The sequence below is a fragment of the Protopterus annectens genome, chromosome 4.part1 (genome assembly GCF_019279795.1).
Source record: "Protopterus annectens isolate FY-2018-M chromosome 4.part1, PAN1.0, whole genome shotgun sequence".
Classification (NCBI taxonomy): Eukaryota; Metazoa; Chordata; order Ceratodontiformes; family Protopteridae; genus Protopterus; species Protopterus annectens.
In genome coordinates this window covers 392,269,830-392,291,221 of record NC_056734.1, presented here as the reverse complement: position 1 = coordinate 392,291,221, position 21,392 = coordinate 392,269,830, and positions in this window count along the sequence as shown.

Genomic DNA, 21,392 nt, shown 5'->3' with positions numbered 1-21,392 from the left:
CTGCTGTCAAGGGTGATTCAGAAAATGCAATCCTTGTGAAGTAGAATGATTCTGATTGCTCCACACTGGCCTCATCAAGTCTTGTTCCCCTTTCTTCAACCATACATTGTGGACACTCCTTGAATTCTGGACCCTCAACCAGATTTACTGACACACATGTCGGGACAGTTCTACCCCTCTCTGATGACCCTCCGGTTGACCGCCTGGCTACTCCACTTCCATTGTTAGTCAGACATCATAATTTTTCCCCCGGAAGTGGTGCATATACTATCATCCTCTCATAAACCATCCACTAGAAAGATTTATTCTAGTAAATGGAAAAGGTTCTCTATCTGGGCACATACTAGAGGCATTGATCCTTACACAGCCCCAATAGATTCAGTTCTGGAGTTCTTGTCTATGCTTTTCTATCAGGTGTCCACATCAGCCACCATCAAAGTTCAGCTGGAGGCGATATCTAATTTCCACATAGCGAATGAACCTAGTCTCATGGCACATAGACTATGCAAAGCATTCCTCAAAGGTACTCTGTTGCTTCGTCCCCCAGTGTCTGAACCTATCATGCCCTGGGATCTCAGTTTTGTTCTACAAGCCGTTACTTTACCACCCTTTGAGCCTGCAGCTACCTGTGAATTGAAATTCTTGACATGGAAAACAGCATTCTTAACAGCAGTCACTTCAGCAAGACGGGTCTCAGAAATTCAAGCCCTGTCTATCAAACCTCCATATTTAATCTTCCATAAAGATAGGGTGTCTCTTAGACCAGACCCCTCGTTCCTTCCTAAAGTTGCTTCTGTGTCTAACATGAATCAGTCCATTGAGTTGCCTGTTTTCTTCCCCCACTTTTCTAACAAGGCAGAATTTAGATTTCACCAATTGGATGTACATAGACATTTACGCTTCTATCTACACCGGACAAAAGATATCCGGAAATCTGACCAACTCTTTGTCTCCTTTTCGGAAAACTGAATGGGTTCTCTAGTATCCAAGGTCATGCTGTCTAGCTGGATAGCCGGTTGTATCTCTTTCATCTATCAGGCAGGAGGTAAAAATATGCCATTTCCAGTCAAGGCACATTCTACTCGGGCTGTTTCTACATCCACAGCCTATCAAGCTAGATTGTCGATGGATGATATATGTGCTGCAGCTACTTGGGCTTCTCCTCACACTTTTGTTTCTCATTACAAATTGGACGTCATCTCCAGGGGCAGGTCTTCCTTTGGCTCCACAGTTCTCAGGAGTATTTTCCTATGAGCCACCCAAGATGTAGGTGCTAGGGACGCTGTCCCACGGGTAAGAATGTAGGTGAGATAGGACTACATGACATCAAGAAGTTATGTACTCACCATAACGTTCGATGTATGTAGTCCATCTCGCCTCACACTCTTACTTACCCTCCCACTTTACCCCTTCCTGGAGGATTTGGAGGTTAGGTTGTCATCTACAGAGTCTCTTTGATTAGTTTAGTCTTTATATGGATGTGATGTGTGTATGGAGTACAAATGATTTTCGCAGCAAACTAGATATGGGGATGTGGAGCAGTGCACCATGGGATACCCACTTGGCCCAGCCAGTGAGAGACTTTGAGCTAGTAAAATCAGCTGAGTCGGAGCCGATATTGAGCTCCAAACCCACGGGTAAGAATGTGAGGCAATATTAACTACATACATCGAACATTATGGTGAGTGCATAACTTCTTGTTTTTTTCCATTTTTCATTTGTTAAGATTGATTGTCATATGATTTCAGATTGATATAAACAGACTTGCATGGAAATTAGTTGGTTGGTCTGATCACATCTCGTTTAAACTAGATGACCCCATTAAGTATAAGTGTGATTTTACAGGCACGACCCATGGACACTGTCTGATCAAGTGACTTCCTCAGAGGTACACAGTTTTACAAGTTGAAACAGAGAACTAAATGAGGATTCCATGATTAAGTTGATTAGCATCACAGAGTTTTAACCATATGAACTAAATTGTAAACTGACTCATTTTATTCTTAGTAAGTTGATGTCTGTCCTTTTCTGCCCACTGTGAAATTTTCTACCTCTGCTCATTTCTACATTCTGCACTTGTGACAGGCCTTGAACACCATGTATGCATCCTTTCTGTGCATTATGACATTCTGTTGTTAACCACTCATAGCCGTGTTTTTTATGCATACTCCACAGTCTCTGAATGTTTTGCTGAATATCTGTGTAACAATGCTGCTATTTAGTTCAGGACCAATATACTATTTCTGGTAAGAGTTGTGTGAGCTTTCCTGTCATTCAGTCATTGACTTTATTTCAGGGAATATCAAACTCATTAAGCTAAAAGTAAAACACCAACAATCCTGCCTCCGAAGGGCACATTTGTTACGATAGCTCAGATGCAGCAAACAAACAGCATAGCTGCCTATTTTGCTTCAGTGATATGCATAACCACAGACTACAGCATAATGTAGATGGCTAAACAACAGACAAAGCTGGACATTTTAGAACTGAAAATGTGATTGAACTCAACATCCAAAACAGGACTTAATGATCTTGTATAAATTGGTCAGAAGAGCAGATAATGTTACAGATTGCTATGAAGTTAAACATCTTTCTTTGAATTCTGTCTTATTTTGAGCCCAGTAATGTCAAAGATTACTGAAGCTAAGCTTCTGCCACCAGTCCATTCCTTTACATCGTCTCTTCAGCCTTATCTTATTATTGGGAAAACTCATTAAATACTTACTTCTGTGGGTGCATATTGCTTGCATTTTTGTTACAAAATGAATGTTTTTATGTTTGCAGCATTAGATTACTCAGAAACAGACAATCAAACAATTTTTAATCGTACTTGTACATCACAACAATAACAGAAAGGCCACTATCTGAATAGTTGCCTTTTCTTGTCATTCGACGCAGACATTTTTTTATATACTGTATATTATATATTAAATGCCGCCAACAGGACTCCTCAAAAAACAGGCTATAAACCTTGTGGCACTAATCAAGTTAACAAAATAAATATTTATTTGTATGTGTTAGTTGGATTTGTTCATCTGAGCTGTTGGCCCATTTCAGCAGAAGCCTGTGAAGAAAAGCTATAGGAGAGAAAAGGTACAAGAAAGAAAAAAATCAGAAATTACACATGATATGGCATATTTTAATATATAAACACTATATCAAATACTAATAAAAGAGAATGTAGATAGATTCACAATACTGTTGTAGTTCTATTTATACTATAATTCTAACAACAATAGGACGATAGCATAAAAAGTATGATATAAAGAGGTGAAGAGATCACGATGAGTTAAGTGAATGTTGTTATTCTGGGTAGTATAGATAAGGCTAAGATCTTGTACGTGATTTGGGGACAGAATGTACTATTATGTTAAAGTGACAGAGTAAATGACATTACTATATTTAGTTACAGTTACAAATCTAGGTGGATGATAGGTATGTTTAGTCTTGTTAATATATAGTTTATGATCAGTCCCTGCTCATGATTCAGGGGCCAGAGAGTTCCAGAGTTTATCTACATTCATATATATTTATAAATATATATATATATATATATATATATATATATATATATATATATATATATATATATATATATATAGAGCAACACCAAAACCACACGAAGGATTAACGTTCCTGCACTAAATAAAATGAAGAAGCAGAAGTAAACGTATTTCATGCAGGTACGATAATGGCACAATATTCTTCGATTCTCTTTAAACACAGGATCCCATCCAATAATGTCCACGTAATCCACAAAGTACTTCAAAAAAGATTTACTGCAGCAGAACTAGTGAGCGCTTTCACCCGAAGGCTTTTTCAAACTTTAACAACTAATGCTCTCACTGTCACAATTTAAATATAAAACAAATGTTCCTGGTAGGTTAATTAAACCAGGTATTAGCATTCAATATATTTAAAGGTACATTGTTCAAGCCACATACCCTATGAACAACTTCTAGCTGTTAAAAAACTAACCATGCATTCAATAAAAATGTACTATTTAAAACTCATATGTTTAAATACTAAAAACACATCTTCATATAACAGTATATTGTAAGCTTGTAATATTACAATCAAACTTTAATAACTAAAACACATTTGGTCCATATATAATAATTCCTATTGAAGAACACTAGCTGGTGTACACTTTTATTCAGAAGTTTTAACTTCTAGGTTTTGTTAACCTTTTCTTACGTAATAAGGGCTGTAGCTGTACCTTGTCATTCAGCCCTAGGTATCTATCAGCTCTCAGTCTTGTAATCCAACGAATTTCACATTCCTGCAAAAAATTATCCACATCTCCCCCTCTGAGACTAGGCTGAATACTCTGAATAATGTAAAACCCAAAATAATGTGTAGGTCCCATGCTCCTAACATGCTTGGCAAGAGCATAATTTAATGAACCCAAACGTATGTGGTATACATGGTCCCTAATGCGTTCTCTCAGTTGTCTCCAGGTCTTCCCTACATAGAATGCAGTACATTGGACGCATTTAGCCATGTACACCACACACCTACTTTTACAATTTGTTCGAGTTGTAAATTTGTATTCAATATTCGATATAGGATGTATGAACCTCATGTCCTTATCTATATACCCACACTGATTGCATTTCTCACATGGTCGTGTATTAAAAACATCTTCAGTGGGAACAATGTGTCTTAAAAATGGTCTGTGGCACAATCTACGTTTCAAATTTGGTTTGTTTTTATATGCTCTTGCCAAGCATGTTAGGAGCATGGGACCTACACATTATTTTGGGTTTTACGTTATTCAGAGTATTCAGCCTAGTCTCAGAGGGGGAGATGTGGATAATTTTTTGCAGGAATGTGAAATTCGTTGGATTACAAGACTGAGAGCTGATAGATACCCAGGGCTGAATGACAAGGTACAGCTACAGCCCTTATTATGTAAGAAAAGGTTAACAAAACCTAGAAGTTAAAACTTCTGAATAAAAGTGTACACCAGCTAGTGTTCTTCAATAGGAATTATTATATATGGACCAAATGTGTTTTAGTTATTAAAGTTTGATTGTAATATTACAAGCTTACAATATACTGTTATATGAAGATGTGTTTTTAGTATTTAAACATATGAGTTTTAAATAGTACATTTTTATTGAATGCATGGTTAGTTTTTTAACAGCTAGAAGTTGTTCATAGGGTATGTGGCTTGAACAATGTACCTTTAAATATATTGAATGCTAATACCTGGTTTAATTAACCTACCAGGAACATTTGTTTTATATTTAAATTGTGACAGTGAGAGCATTAGTTGTTAAAGTTTGAAAAAGCCTTCGGGTGAAAGCGCTCACTAATTCTGCTGCAATAAATCTTTTTTGAAGTACTTTGTGGATTACGTGGACATTATTGGATGGGATCCTGTGTTTAAAGAGAATCGAAGAATATTGTGCCATTATTGTACCTGCATGAAAAACGTTTACTTCTGCTTCTTCATTTTATTTAGTGCAGGAACGTTAATCCTTCATGTGGTTTTGGTGTTGCTAATTTTATTTCATTTTTGTGAGTACCACTGGAGGGAGATGGCCGAGGGCACAAGGAATACGATCGTGGAACTGCCATATAGACCGGAAGAAACTACTATGCCTAATCGGAAGTTAGCACGCTTCCAGGACTGTGTTGCAGGGCTGGAGAATTTCTTGCTGTGTTACGAGCCAGACCTTGAACAAGACCTGAATGAGGAAGATGCAGGTGATGTCGTTGGGTTAAATACAGAATTGTAAAAACTGGAACTTAATTTCCTTAAATTAAAAAGACTACAACTACAGCGGCAGCATTTCGAGGCATGTATCATGAAGCAAGTGGTTCCACGAGGACTCCACGTATTAAAGATGCCGACATCAGGTAACTCTCAACCTGAATTGTTGCTGAAATGGCAACAATTAAATTTAGAACTGAGTTACAATTATATGAAACTCTTAAATGAGTTTCATTCGACTGAGGAAGATAATTTGCGCAGGTCTGTTAATGAACATTTTTACTTGATTACTTCTAAATATAAAACCTTGAAAGCGGAAAATGGCTTGGACAGATTGATGGATAATGTACATATTTTTGAGAAGTGATTGCTTGAGCAAAAAAGAAATAAACTTTTAAGGGACATTAAGGATTTTAAAAATGGTCATGTCTTCACATGGCCGAGGTTTAATAATGAAGGTGTTAATAATTTTGCTCGTAATAAAAATGTGAATACACCATTGAATGAACGAGTTAACGATGGTAATGTGTTTGCTATATCGAATGTTGGTATAGAACCACCCCCCAGAGTTCAAAATTTAGTCGAGGGAGATAAATTAAATGAATGTACTGCTGTGAATGAAACCTGTATTCAGACTCATGATGCGGAAGGGAGAGATGAAATAGATGTTATGAGTTCACACAATGTGGAAGTGGGAGATGCTGGTATGGTAGATAATACATCAAATTCAAGGACTCTAAATGAGGGGGAAGCAGTAAGGAGAAAGGTCATGTCAGAAAGAATACCTAATACAGTAGGAGGAAATAGGAAACAGGATTCTTCAAAGCCCTTTCCCAATAGCCATCAAACAATTTACAGGGAGGCAGAGATCACGGAGCAGGGGCAGATTCAAACAGAAGGGGTCAGGAGGGGAACCATCAGGACCCACGTTAAAGAAAATGTGGGAGAAAGTGGACAATCCCTAGTGGTTAACCTCTCTAGTAGAGTTCGTGACCCCTGTGAGGAAGAGGTGTTAAATAAAGGGTTGAATTTTATCCCGACCTGTGACAGTGAAGTAACAGATTCGGTCCTTGATATTAGAATATTTGTACAAAATGTACAATTGAAATTGGAGTTTGGAAATTCTAGTGATAATGTAAATGAAAAGGAGAATGAAAGGTTTCGTCCTAATAGTATTTATACACCCATATTACATCCTTTGCTTGATACTTTCTCGAAACTGGTGGAAAATGATTTTCATGATTATTATAAAAGGAAGAAAAATAATACGTCTTCCGGTCGTAAGTATAATTTAACATATTTACAAAGGAGGGCCTTAAGGGCACTACACAATGACCATTCTATAGTTATTAGACCCTCCGATAAAGGAGGCCCTATAGTTTTGATGAATGTTATGGATTACATGTCAAGTATGGAAGAAATGTTAAGTAATGTAATGCTCTATGAGAAAATCCGAATGGAGGAGGTAGAACAGGGGTGGGCAAACTTTTTGATTCGTGGGCCACATTGAGTTCTAACATTTGACAAAGGGGCCGGAACAGGAGCAGATAGATGGCATTTAACAGATTTAACTTTCAGGCAGGTGAGCTGGACCACTAGGACTCACTTTCAGTCAAGCCTTAATTGCAATACAACTACTGAAACCCAGTGAATAAAACATAACAAAAATAATTAAAAGCATAAATATACAAATCAGACATAAATGCACAAAACTGTATTAGGTACAGCATATAAAAATAGCTTAATACCTCTGTAAAACAAAAACATTAACACCAGTTACCTAGTAAATATTGTGAGAAGATTCATCTGGAAGAGAAGGATTCCAAGACCATTTTACCTCAGGTAACATTGCATGAGCATACACACGGGCTCCCTAAAAAAATGTTTTCATTCTATTTTTATATGAATACAGTATAGGAATTTTAACAATGGCTTCTGAGGTGCACTCCAGTGACACTATGTCCAGGTCCTCTGGACCATATCAAACTAGATCACATTCTTTGGGGCATTTTAAATCAAAAGTAATATTAGGATTTATGGAAAATGCTGCACAGACAAGGAGGGGACTTATATATTCAAGTGCCTGCTTACATATTAATCCCTTGTGAACCAAACAGAACACAGTAATAACTGCTTCTTCTTAACTACTTAATAGTGTACTTTTAGGAGAGCTTAAATTAATAAGCTAGTAAATCATTTTACACGCAGATACATTTTCTGTCAGTGAAACTGGACATCGATTTAACTTCAGCAGGTTTTGAACAGTGATGCTGCAATCTATACACACACACACACACACACACACACACACACACACACACACACACACACACACACACACACACACACACACACACACACACAAACACAGACACACACACAGAATCTTGTCAGCTTTTATAATTCACTTTCTCTCTCCAATCACTCACACACACATACACTCTTCACCTTTCAAACCTGCATTCACTCACTTTCTCTCTCTGATCGCTCACACACACACACACACACACACACACTCTTCACAATTCAAACCTGCATTCACTCACTTTCTCTCTCTGATCGCTCACACACACACACACACTTCACCTTTCAAACCTGCATTCACTCACTTTCTCTCTCCGATCATTCACACACACACACACACACACACACACACACACACACACACACACACACACACACACACACACACACACACTTCACCTTTCAAACCTGCATTCAGTGATTCACTCACTTTCTCTTTCCTATCGCATACACACATACACACACACACACACACACACACACACACACACACACACACACACACTCTCTCTCTCTTACCCTGAGTAGTGCTCAGCGTCTTCTGTTCAATCCATCCTCATGTTGCTGCTGCTGCCATTAATCCTGGGCCCGGCTCTGTTTCAGGGCTCGCTGTATCCCCCAGCCTGCTAACGCCATTAATCCCAGCTCCATGAGCTTGCTATATCCCTGGCCCCTTTGCTGTTGCCATGAATCCGTTTTAGGGCTCGCTGAGTAAGCCTCTTCTGTTCCACATGTTGCATTCCTGCTGACTGTTAACTTAACCACCAGCCGGAATGATGATGCGAGCTCCTTGAGCTCAATTCCGACTGACTGGTAGCCTGACGGTGCTGACGTCATCGTGGAAATGAAGGGGTGCCAAGTTTGACGGGCTGAATCAAAACGTTTAACGGGCCGCATGTGGCCCCCGGGCCGTAGTTTGCCCATGCCTGAGGTAGAACTTAAGACCTTTCAGGTTTATGATGCTTTGGATGACCTATTAAAAAGTTATATTATTTCTGAAACATTGTTTAGATTTTTAAGAGTCACCAATACATTAGTTCCGATAATACAAGGCCTACCTAAGGTTCATAAGTCTAAGGAAACCCCCCCCCATGCACCCAATAGTAGCTGGGCAGGGATGGCTTACAGAACCTTTCTCAATATTTATAGAACATTATTTGAGACCGGACGTTGATGCAAATAGATTTATATTAAAAGATAGTAAGCAGTTCCTTTTAGATTTATATGATTACATAAGGACGTTAGGTGACTCTGAACAATACATCTTAGTTACACTAGATGTAGTAAGCCTCTTCACCGTTATACCTAATGATGAGGGGTGTTTAGAGTACAAAGGTATTTAAGGAATAAAGCTGAGTATGATGAAGAAACTGTGGATTTGATTGTACTGTTTCTTGAGATAGTATTGCAGAATAATGTACTCATCTTTGGAGAAGAACTTTACATGCAGAAGGATGGCGTAGCTATGGGCACTTTGTGTGCCAATAGCTACGCCAACCTGGTTATGGCAGATTGGGAGGAAGAGTTATTGTTTCCTAATGAGGTTTTTCAGGAGAATGTTGGCTTCTTTAGGAGATTTGTCAACGACCTCTTTATTTTGTGGAAGGGAGATGAGATGACCCTGTTAGAATTTGTGAGATGGATGAACAATCTGACCACTTTCCATAAATTTACCCTGAACTATTCTGTTAAAGATGTGTCATACTTAGATATTAATCTTATTAGATTAGAGAATGGATTACTGAATACCTGTGTGTATAAGAAGCCATGTTATAAGAATACATTATTACACAGGCATAGTATGCACCCCAGGTTTGTCTTTGAAAATGTTATGAAAGGGCAACTCATGAGGGCTTCAAGGTTAAATCCGACAGAATCAGGGTATAGACAAGAAATTAGAGACCTTAAACAGAGATTTTTAGAGAGACGATATAGGGACGTAGATATGGATAGGACTATCGCAGCAGTACATGAACTAAGGAATAGTAAAGCACACCCATATTTTTCTGACTGGGATGATTTACCAGTTGAACCTTAGGTCACAAAAAGGGAAGAACTTAGAGTCTCCCTATATTATACGAGTAATATGAAGGAAATTGAGAGTATAATAGGAAAGTATTGGGATGTGATTTCCCTTGATGAAGATATAAATAAAATAGTGGGAGGAGGTCCCAAATTTGCATATAAAAACAAACCAAATTTGAAACGTAGATTGTGCCACAGACCATTTTTAAGACACATTGTTCCCACTGAAGATGTTTTTAATACACGACCATGTGAGAAATGCAATCAGTGTGGGTATATAGATAAGGACATGAGGTTCATACATCCTATATCGAATATTGAATACAAATTTACAACTCGAACAAATTGTAAAAGTAGGTGTGTGGTGTACATGGCTAAATGCGTCCAATGTACTGCATTCTATGTAGGGAAGACCTCGAGACAACTGAGAGAACGCATTAGGGACCATGTATACCACATACGTTTGGGTTCATTAAATTATGCTCTTGCCAAGCATGTTAGGAACATGGGACCTACACATTATTTTGGGTTTTACGTTATTCAGAGTATTCAGCCTAGTCTCAGAGGGGGAGATGTGGATAATTTTTTGCAGGAATGTGAAATTCATTGGATTACAAGATTGAGAGCTGATAGATACCCAGGGCTGAATGACAAGGTACAGCTACAGCCCTTATTATGTAAGAAAAGGTTAACAAAACCTAGAAGTTAAAACTTCTGAATAAAAGTGTACACGAGCTAGTGTTCTTCAATAGGAATTATTATATATGGACCAAATGTGTTTTAGTTATTAAAGTTTGATTGTAAAATTACAAGCTTAGAATATACTGTTATATGAAGATGTGTTTTTTAGTATTTAAACATATGAGTTTTAATTAGTACATTTTTATTGAATGCATGGTTAGTTTTTTAACAGCTAGAAGTTGTTCATAGGGTATGTGGCTTGAACAATGTACCTTTAAATATATTGAATGCTAATACCTGGTTTAATTAACCTACCAGGAACATTTGTTTTATATTTAAATTGTGACAGTGAGAGCATTAGTTGTTAAAGTTTGAAAAAGCCTTCGGGTGAAAGCTCTCACTAGTTCTGCTGCAATAAATCTTTTTTGAAGTACTTTGTGGATTACGTGGACATTATTGGATGGGATCCTGTGTTTAAAGAGAATCGAAGAATATTGTGCCATTATCGTACCTGCATGAAATACGTTTACTTCTGCTTCTTCATATATATATATATATATATATATATATATATATATATATATTATACTGAGTCCCTATAATGGTTGATGTATTGGGAGGGGTGACAACATAATTTTCATTTTGGCATTTAAAAGATCTAGAAAGTAATTTTTCTGAAACAGCTCAACAACTGGAGGGCATTTTATAGATCTGTTAAGTAGGTTGTGAGCTGAATTTAGTTGAGCAAGAGTTAAGGTGTAATCTTCTTCCTTGTACCCTCTCCATAATGTTGGTACTATACATATGTATTTACATTTATACAAAAACTTGTACTAAAACCTTATTTGCATTAACATCCATGCTGTATAAACTCTCATTGTGATGTAATTTCAATTTTCAATGTTGTAACTGCAGTGGGAGCAATCTGGTCTCCTCGTGTTATGTAATTATTCTTATTGTGATGTAATTTCTTCTTTTTGACTATCTTTATAACCAACCCGGTTAACAAATGACAATAAATAAATAAATAAATAAATAAATAAAGTTTAAGCCAAATGTAGTGCTGCAAACTTAAGGTAATAGAAGTGTGTGCTAAAAGGAATAGGTTACAAAGAAAAGAGATATAAAAAAGATTGACTCTGTGGGATAAAAAGATATGCAGCAGGTGTTTTATAGGCCTATTCTTCTCCTTTTTTTGTAAACACTGAGTCCTCATTTCCCCATTGGCTAAGTATTATCTCCCCATCTCAGAAGCCAGAGACAGAAAGAACAGGATAACAAGAGCTTTGTGATCTTGCCTGCCATCCAACAAAGTTCAGGAGGTTTTCTTCTCTGGTGCCTACCCCCAGGAGGCCTAATGTTCATGCCAATAAAGTAGGGCCAGCAATTGCCACGTGTGATATGTGTGCATCCACATTTGTGGCAAATTCTAGCTACAATGCTACATGCTGCTTGGCAGACTCCAGAAGGCATATATGAGTCCATGTTCTATGACTTGTTCTTATCTAGTCTGAGTTTGCAGCAGTCCAAACAACCACCATCCACTAATGAATGATGAACAAAGCACTCATCTCCACTCCTCCCACTTCATCCTCACTCCTCCCACCTAACTCTCCTACAGTACCCACCTATCTAACTGATCACACACCATCTGGATTAATGGATTCATCTTTCAAACCACTGAACAGGTCAGCTTACAAGGAAAATCAAAATGTAGGAAGAACATTTAATAATCTCAAACATGACTGTGACACAGCAAGAAACAGAATGCAAAATGGGAAAACCAGAAAAAAGATGAAAGCTAAAATTAACTAACTAACTAACTAACTAACTAACTAACTAACTAACTAACTAACTAACTAACTAACTAACTAAACTAAAACAAAATGGGCATTTAAAGCAACAGAGGAATCTAATTAAGTATCAGAAAGGCTCCGGTTTCCATATTGCATTTATATACGAACACTGCAGTGCCATAACAGGCCTGATCTTCAGAGGATAAGAATGACTCATGTTCATATGTGTACTGCATCTAGCCTTTGTATGTATTTTTCTTAGCATTACAAATTTAGTAGCTGCTAGCTAAAGTCAGACTTGCTTAGTACAGTCTATAACAACAAACCAGTCTAGTGCAGACTGTACATGGACAATTTCTAGGTGCATCTAAGGAATCACTGAATATTTCATTGTTAAAAAGGCATTCCTGAGTGTCTTACCTTAATAAAGCATAATAACACATTAGCAGTGCAAATATGTCAAGAGACCAGATTTCCTGCAGTATGAGTGGATTTAAAGCACTGTAGTAGAGACTTGTGTATACAGTTTTTATATCACTTACGTTTATAAGACAGCATTCTTGAGATAATTTATGTACTAGAGCTAAAAAGAAAGCGCAGGCAGATTTTACAAGGAAATGCTGCTGCTGCCTGACACTATAATGGAACACAGCAGTGTGTCTGTAAATGGTCAACAGAAACTTTTGTTATTACAAGATGTGGCATCAGGCCCACTAGACCTAAACTGACAAAGTGGGCACTTAATTTTCTTTCTTTTCTGTTTTAATAAAAGTATACATCATATATAATGGCCACAGCTAACCACAGCAATAATAGAAAGGCACTTTATTTGGTTGATCAGTTTATTTATATTTTTCTTTGTTTTGCTAACCTGACACTTGTCAGTTAATTCCTAGGATACCCAGTAAGAGAGAGGAAATGAAACAAAACCATTTTAAAACATTGCTACTAGGTTTTTGACTTTTTGCCTATATCAATAAAAAACAAAAGGAAAAACTGCTCTAAAACACTGCTACAGGGTTTTTGATGTTTTGCCTACATCTTGGCTTTTTCTGCTCTTTGGTATACCAAATATAGATGTAAATATCATATAATTCTGATTACTCTCAAAATAAACCTTTATTTTTACCAGTTAGCCATGATACTTTCACACACAGCTGATATACAATGGGAACCATATCTCTCAACCTCTTAAAACAAGAATTCTGGACAAACCCAAAGATAATTGGGAGATAAAGGCACAAAATTAGGGAAAACTTTTAAATACTGTTCTTATAAACTTAGAAAGGTGATAAGCTTGCAGGTTCTACATTTACATGGATTTTCTGAATGGTATGAAGTGTGAAGCTCAAATATCTGCCATTATTAAATTACCTCAATACTTAATGATTTGCCAGAAAATGCTGATTGACCACCACATAAAAATGAATACACTGAGCCAAGTTAGAAAGGATGATATTTTATTTTGATTGTTTTGTTCAATAATAAATTTTAAATTGTTATTTTTTAACAGGAGTTAACATGACTCTTTCACTGGGGTAGTGTGTGACAAGGGTTAAAATGTGGGTGACAAGGGTTAAACTTACACTACTTGGGGTGGTGTAGGTAACTGGGGGTTATCATAACTCTTTCATTGGGGTAATGGTGGTTAACATGACTGTTTCAATGGAGTACTTCTTCAATGGGGTACTGCATGTAACAGGGGTAGCATAACTCTCACTGGGATAGTGTGAGGAAGAAGAGTTAACATGACTCTCCCACAGGGTTAGTGTGGGGAAGAGAAGTTAACATGACTCTTTGACTGGGGTAGTGTAGGTAACAGGGATTAACATGACTCTTTGACTGGGGTAGCGTGGTTGACAGGGGTTAACATAACTTTTTCACTGTGGTAGTTTGGGTAATGGAGTTAACATGACTTTTTCATTAGGGCAGTGTGGGTAACAGGGGTTAACATGACTGTCTCCCCTGTGGTGGTATGGGTAACCATGGGTTACCATGACTCCTTTCACTGGGGTAGTGTTGATAATTAAAACCAGGTCTTGTCGATAAAACAAGCCACCCTGGTGGACTCCTAGTATAAACTGGCTGTAAAACAAGAGAAAGAAACTAATGTCCAAAAACAACAGGGAACTGGGTCAGCAGAGGCAGAAATCCCTCTCTGCTTAAACAACAAATTAGAGATATTGTCAAGTCCTTCAAAGCTAATTACAAAGTAAAAATAGCCTCTGAAACTAAGGATAATCACACGGCATTCTGTAACTACATCAGAAATCTGAAAGGGAATACCCAGCTATACACTGAACTGGTTGTGGATGGCACAACCCACACTCAACTGAAGGTAATAGCCAACCTTCTAGCTGACAGATTTAGAGCAAACTTCAAACCTTTGTCCCCTCCAGTCATCCCCCAAAGTGTACCTGCCACTATTCCTCAGCCTGTTATCTCAAGAAAGCTGATCATCTCAGTGCTCTCCAAGGCCAAAAAGACAGCATCAATGGGACCAGACACCATCCCAGGCTGCCTTTTAAATAACTTAAAACATGACCCAGCAGACATACTTGGATCCCTATTTAACCACAGACTGTGAACTGGCTATTTTCCAAAAGAATGGATGACAGCAGCAGTAATCCCTCTGCACACAGGGGGACTATAAACTGACCCTGGGAATTATAGGCCCATAAGCTTGACTAGCCTCATCTGCAAGGTCATGGAAAGAATCATTATGGACCTTATTAATAAGGATATAGGTAATCTCGAAACTCTGGACCCAACCCAGTTTGGATTCATTAAAGGTAGATCAGGCCTGTTAAACATAGTTGACTTCTTCAAGAATGTCACCAAGGCCCTGGACAAGGGAAAGAGAGTGCATATGGCCTATCACAACCTAGTCAAGGCATTTGACACAATCCCTGACTCGGGTATTATAGCGAAACTCACCCAATTTGGAATTAACCCTACATTACCAGATGGGTAACCAAATGGCTCACCGACAGGGCACAAACTGTCAAACTGGGTGACTTCACCTCTAGCAAAAGACCAGTCACTAGTGGCGTACCACAGGGTTCTATACTGGTTCCCTTACTGTTCAGAATTTATTTATCAGAGGACCAGGCAAACCTGGATGGCCTGTGGCTGACCAAGTTTGCTGATGATTGCAAATTGGGAGCAATTATTGAGTCCTCCAATGATGTTATTATACTGCAGACAGGGTTAACGCAGATTAGTGCCAAAGCCACGGATTAAAGCTAAATGCAAAAAAATGCATTATTTTTCCCTTTGGGGAAGCTGACATCCTTGCTAATTACATTATTAGACAGCACCCCACTAAGTGCAGACCCAGTGGTAAGTGATCTGGGAAATCAGGTTGATAGCAATCTGAACTTTGACTATCACTTATCCACAGTGGTAAGGAAATCATTCTATGTGGCACATTTTATAAGTAAAGGCATAGCATTTAGATCTAACGATGTTCTAATTCCATTATTCTTGGCCCTCATCAGACCAGTAATTGAGTACAATGCTCCCTTTTGTATGTACCTTACCAGATACCTGCCACAATTGGAGAGACCATAGAGGTTTCTCACCAAGAAATTACAGGGTACTCAAAACAAGTCTTATACGGAAAGGCTGAAAGCCCTGTTACTGTATTCTGTCTCCTACAGGTTGCTAAGGGGTGACCTGAGCATGGCTTACAGGGTAGTCTCTGACCAGGCCCTAATGGAAATGCTACACATTCATAAATCAAACTGAATGAGGGTCACTCACTCCAGGGATCTTAACCTAGCCTCTGATTTGAACAAGCCATGCTGGAGAGACAGATACATCTCCTAGAAACTGCCAGTTCTCTGGAACAAGCTTCCACTTCACTTGAAACTGAACCCCTCCCTTGCCGTCTTCAAAAGCAACCTAGATCAATGGATGGCTGTCCACAAATTCACTCCTGGGGTGGTATCAAAGTCTTTCCTGTACAAAGGAATTTGGTATTAACTATCATAGACCCTTACCTCTGCAAACGTCACTCACCTAACCACCAACATTTGGGGCAACTTGGGATAAATAGGTCTATTAGCTTAGTAACCGCCTATGGACATATAATGGGGGTTTACATGACTCTTTCACTGCAGTAGTGTGGGTAACAGGAGTTAACATAACTGTTTATCTGGGGGGTAGTGTGGGTAACCAGGGGTTATTATGACTCTTTGACTGGGTAGTGTGGGCAATATGGTTTAGCATGACTCTTTCACTGGTGTACTGCGATAACAGTGGTTAACAGACTCCTTCACTGAGGTACTGTGGGTAACGGGTATTAACATCAATTTTTCAGTGGGGTATTGTGGATGACAGTGGTTAATATGACTCTTTCTCTGGGGTAGTGTGAGTAATAGGGGTTAATATTAGTCTTTCATTAAGGTAATGTAGAGAGAAGAAATTGACATGGCTCTTTCACTGGGATAATTGGATAACAGGGTAACATCACTCTTTCACTGGAGTAGTGTTGGGAACAGGGGTTAGTGTGACTCCTTCACTGAGGAAGTGTGGGTAACATGGATTGCATGACTCCTTCACTAGGATAGTGTGGGTAACGAGATAACATGACTCTCACTGGAGTATTGTGGATAACGGGTTAACATGACTCTTTCACTGAAGCAGTGTGTGTAATGGGGGTTATATGACTTCTTCACTGGGGCTTTGTGGTTGACTGGAATTAGCATGACTCTTTCACTTGGTACTGTAGTTAACGAGTGTTAACATGACTCTTTCACTGGGGCAGTGTGGGTAATGGGAGTTAACATGACTTTCACCAAGGGTGATGTGGGAAATGGGGGTTATCATGGCTCTTTCACTGGAGTAATGTGGGTAATAGAGGTTAACATGAAACTTTCACTAGTGTAGTGTGGGTAACAGGGGTTGACATGACTTTTCACTAGGATAATATGGTTAATGGAGGTTATCATGGTTCTTTCACTGTGGCAGCATGTGTAGCAGGATAACCTGACTCTTTCAATGGGGTATTGTGGGTAGCAGGGATTAACATGACTCTTTCACTGGATAGTGTTGGTAATGGGCGTTAACATGACTTTTTCACCAGGGATAGTGTGGGTAATGGGAGTTAACTTGACTTTTTCACTAGGAGTAGTCTGGGTAATGGGAGTTAACTTGACTTTTTCACTAGGAGTAGTCTGGGTAATGGGAGTTAACATGACTGTTTCACCAGAAGTGGTGTGGGAAATGGGAGTTAATGACTTTTTCACCAAGGATGGTGTGGGTAATGGGAGTTAACATGACATTCTTCGCCAGAGGTATTGTGGGTCTACAGCCAGTAGCACAACAGCAGCAGCATGTCAGGCATGATGAAAACCAAAAGAAAAATGGAAGGATATCAGATTGTTTTCTAGTGTTATAATGAATAAGTTCCATAAGTGTACAAATGCTTCTTACTTATTACATCATGAAGAGTGGGAAAAGTGATGGATAAAACAATCTGCTAACTGGGCTCATACAACAACAGGACAAACATTAATAGATATTCAGGAACACGTATCATCTGTAAACCCAGGAAACAGCAACAGTCATAGAAATGTATAAATAGATAGCTGTTTATTGAAGGAAATAACTGATTAAACTCTGGGGTTGATATTCAGAAATTGGTTGTACTGTTTCCTGGATTGTGGCTACAATGAGTAGATATGCATCTAAAATTAATATATTTGTAATTAAGTTCAAAACGTGCATTAAAGATGCATATCTAGCCATGCTACTTGAAAGTTCATAAAAAATAATGTGTATCAAGTATTAGTTTCCATAAACACTACACATTTCTGAATGTTGCCTAGGACTTATAAAAGCCTTATGAAGTTATTGAGTTTCTTTTAGTTAGATATGTTTATGTGTTATTTTGCCAGTGCATGGTTTTATTACAATAGCTGTGTTTATGTATTTGGTTGTGTGTTATTTCATAAGCCCTACTTTTTACAAGTAAATATTTATTTCCTTAATAAAATAAACAGCTATTTATTATTATTTATGTCAATTTTTTTCTAAAACAAACAGATATTTATTTGTATATTTCAATGGTCATACTGTTTCTTGTGTTTACAGAAGTTGCTTGTTCTTGTTATGCACTGTGATTTTTCTAGATCCTGCTGCTGGAAGAAAATTTATGCCTAAGGATTCATTAATGTGCTACTGCATTACATCAAGAGCCTGTATAAAAAGGCTATGCTGCTGCAATGCAGAATTTTGTGATTTACAGACATATCAGCTGCAGTGAGGAAAGACCTATTAATGGCTAATTTGCATGTCTATGAATCTCCCCAATCAGTCACTCACCCCCACACAAGGACACAGTAAAACACACATAAACACATGCACACCACATACTCCATATCCGTTCCTGTTGTCAGAATGTCCTTGATGTCACCTTTTCCCCTGCCCAAATAATTTACGGATGCTTACAGTCATTCCTTAATGCCAGGCATTCAAGTTTCACACTTCATATCTTTCGATAGTTGCATGTTAGGGCAAAAGCTGTTTAAGAGGTAAATCTAACATCTTTGTCCCTTTCCCTCAAATGTCATAACATACTGCAGACATTGCATAATGCCTGAGATCCTCCAACCTCCATATATATTAAAAAACACCTTTTACACTAATTTATATGATAGAGCAGCAGACTACTGCAGGAATTTGTTGTGTCAAGGCTGCATAGTGCAAATCCATTTTCCCCTATGTATTATAGTTTTCTTTTAAATATGCTTAAAATTAATCCCTGGTGTCTACTGGTGGTGTAGAATACTAATATCTGTCGTAAGAGGGTAGTACAGGGCTTGAAAATGGTTTAATGCCTTTTACTGCATGCTGTATATCCCTGGTGTTGTTGTCCACACTTTTTTGTCAATATGTGCCTCTAAGACATGCAGTATTTGTATCACTGGTGTTTAGTTTTCCACTATCTTCTGCTATCCACAGTGTTTAACTGCCACTCAGGTACAAGTATAAATTTATCCCTGGTGGCTAGTGTTCTCCTAACCCACAAATCCCCTGCTGTTCGAGTGCTGCTCAGGTATGGGTATAGAATTATGTCTGGTGTCCGGTGTTCCCCTAAACACTGTGTTTAAGCACCACTCAGGTATGAGTATAGACTTATACCTAGTGGATAATGCCATTGTTGCAGATTCTGGTTGCTAGTCTAGGTGTGTACGGAAGGATGGAAGGTTTTAACTCTTAGTAGCTCAACATTAACATTTGCACTAGCTCACATTTTAAAGTATTGCTTTATATTGCCCCTTTGGTAACAGCAGATGCTGTCTCACCCCCATCCCTTCTTTCCCCTTGGTTGGGCCTTTACTTCATAACATCATTTTTCCAGGACAGAAAACAGTCCATTTATCCCTGAAGTGTAGTTTAGAGTAAACCTTATAATAACCAGGCCATAAAACAAATAAGACCATTTTACTACTGTTGTAATGTCAAATTTAGCCAGATTTAATTTTGGCCTTAATTGTATTACCATTTTAACAGTAACAAAAATTAGAACTGTAACTATAAATATAAACTGCTATTATATTTTCAGTGACTTGGGGCGGAATTCCTAGACAGCTTGCATACTACTCAAAGCTGCATAGTGGAGTTGGTATAATATCTAAGTGATTCATAGGTTCATAGACATATACTAAGTTCATGACCACTAGGGCCCTTATAAGCCTAGCGGTGCAAGCCAAATATGGCCCACAAATTTGATTTATATAGAGATGATTTACTGACTGCCTCTGTCCATCAGAGGCATGGGAGCCAGAGGAGGGATGAATTTCTAATCACCCACCCATTGTTCCAAGTTGTGCTTAAATAGGGTTCAGGAAGATCTCTGCTTCACACAAATGGGGAGCCTGTTCCAGAGAATGGGAATTCCCTGATAAACATATTTATCTCTTCAACTTGTTCTGTTATAGTCGCAAGCAAAATTTAGGTCTTTTGATCTAGTAGTTCTGATGCAGTTTGTTTTGCAGATGTGTACAAGGTTCATCACAGTGGGGTTTAGGATGCCTTGTGTACTAGGGATAGATCACATCTCAGTAGTCTGTGATCTAGTAGTTCTGATGCAGTTTGTTTTGCAGATGTGTACAAGGTTCATCACAGTGGGGTTTAGGATGCCTTGTGTACTAGGGATAGATCACATCTCAGTAGTCTGTGATCTAGTAGTTCTGATGCTGTTTGTTTTGCAGATGTGTACAAGGTTCATCACAGTGGGGTTTAGTATGCCTTGTGTACTAGGGATAGATCACATCTCAGTAGTCTGTGATCTAGTAGTTCTGATGCAGTTTGTTTTGCAGATGTGTACAAGGATCATCACAGTGGGGTTTAGGATGCCTTGTGTACTAGGGATAGATCACATCTCAGTAGTCTGTGATCTAGTAGTTCTGATGCAGTTTGTTTTGCAGATGTGTACAAGGTTCATCACAGTGGGGTTTAGGATGCCTTGTGTACTAGGGATAGATCACATGTCAGTATTCTGTGATCTAGTAGTTCTGATGCAGTTTGTTTTGCAGATGTGTACAAGGTTCATCACAGTGGGGTTTAGGATGCCTTGTGTACTAGGGATAGATCACATCTCAGTAGTCTGTGATCTAGTAGTTCTGATGCAGTTTGTTTTGCAGATGTGTACAAGGTTCATCACAGTGGGGTTTAGGATGCCTTGTGTACTAGGGATAGATCACATCTCAGTAGTCTGTGATCTAGTAGTTCTGATGCAGTTTGTTTTGCAGATGTGTACAAGGTTCATCACAGTGGGGTTTAGGATGCCTTGTGTACTAGGGATAGATCACATCTCAGTAGTCTGTGATCTAGTAGTTCTGATGCAGTTTGTT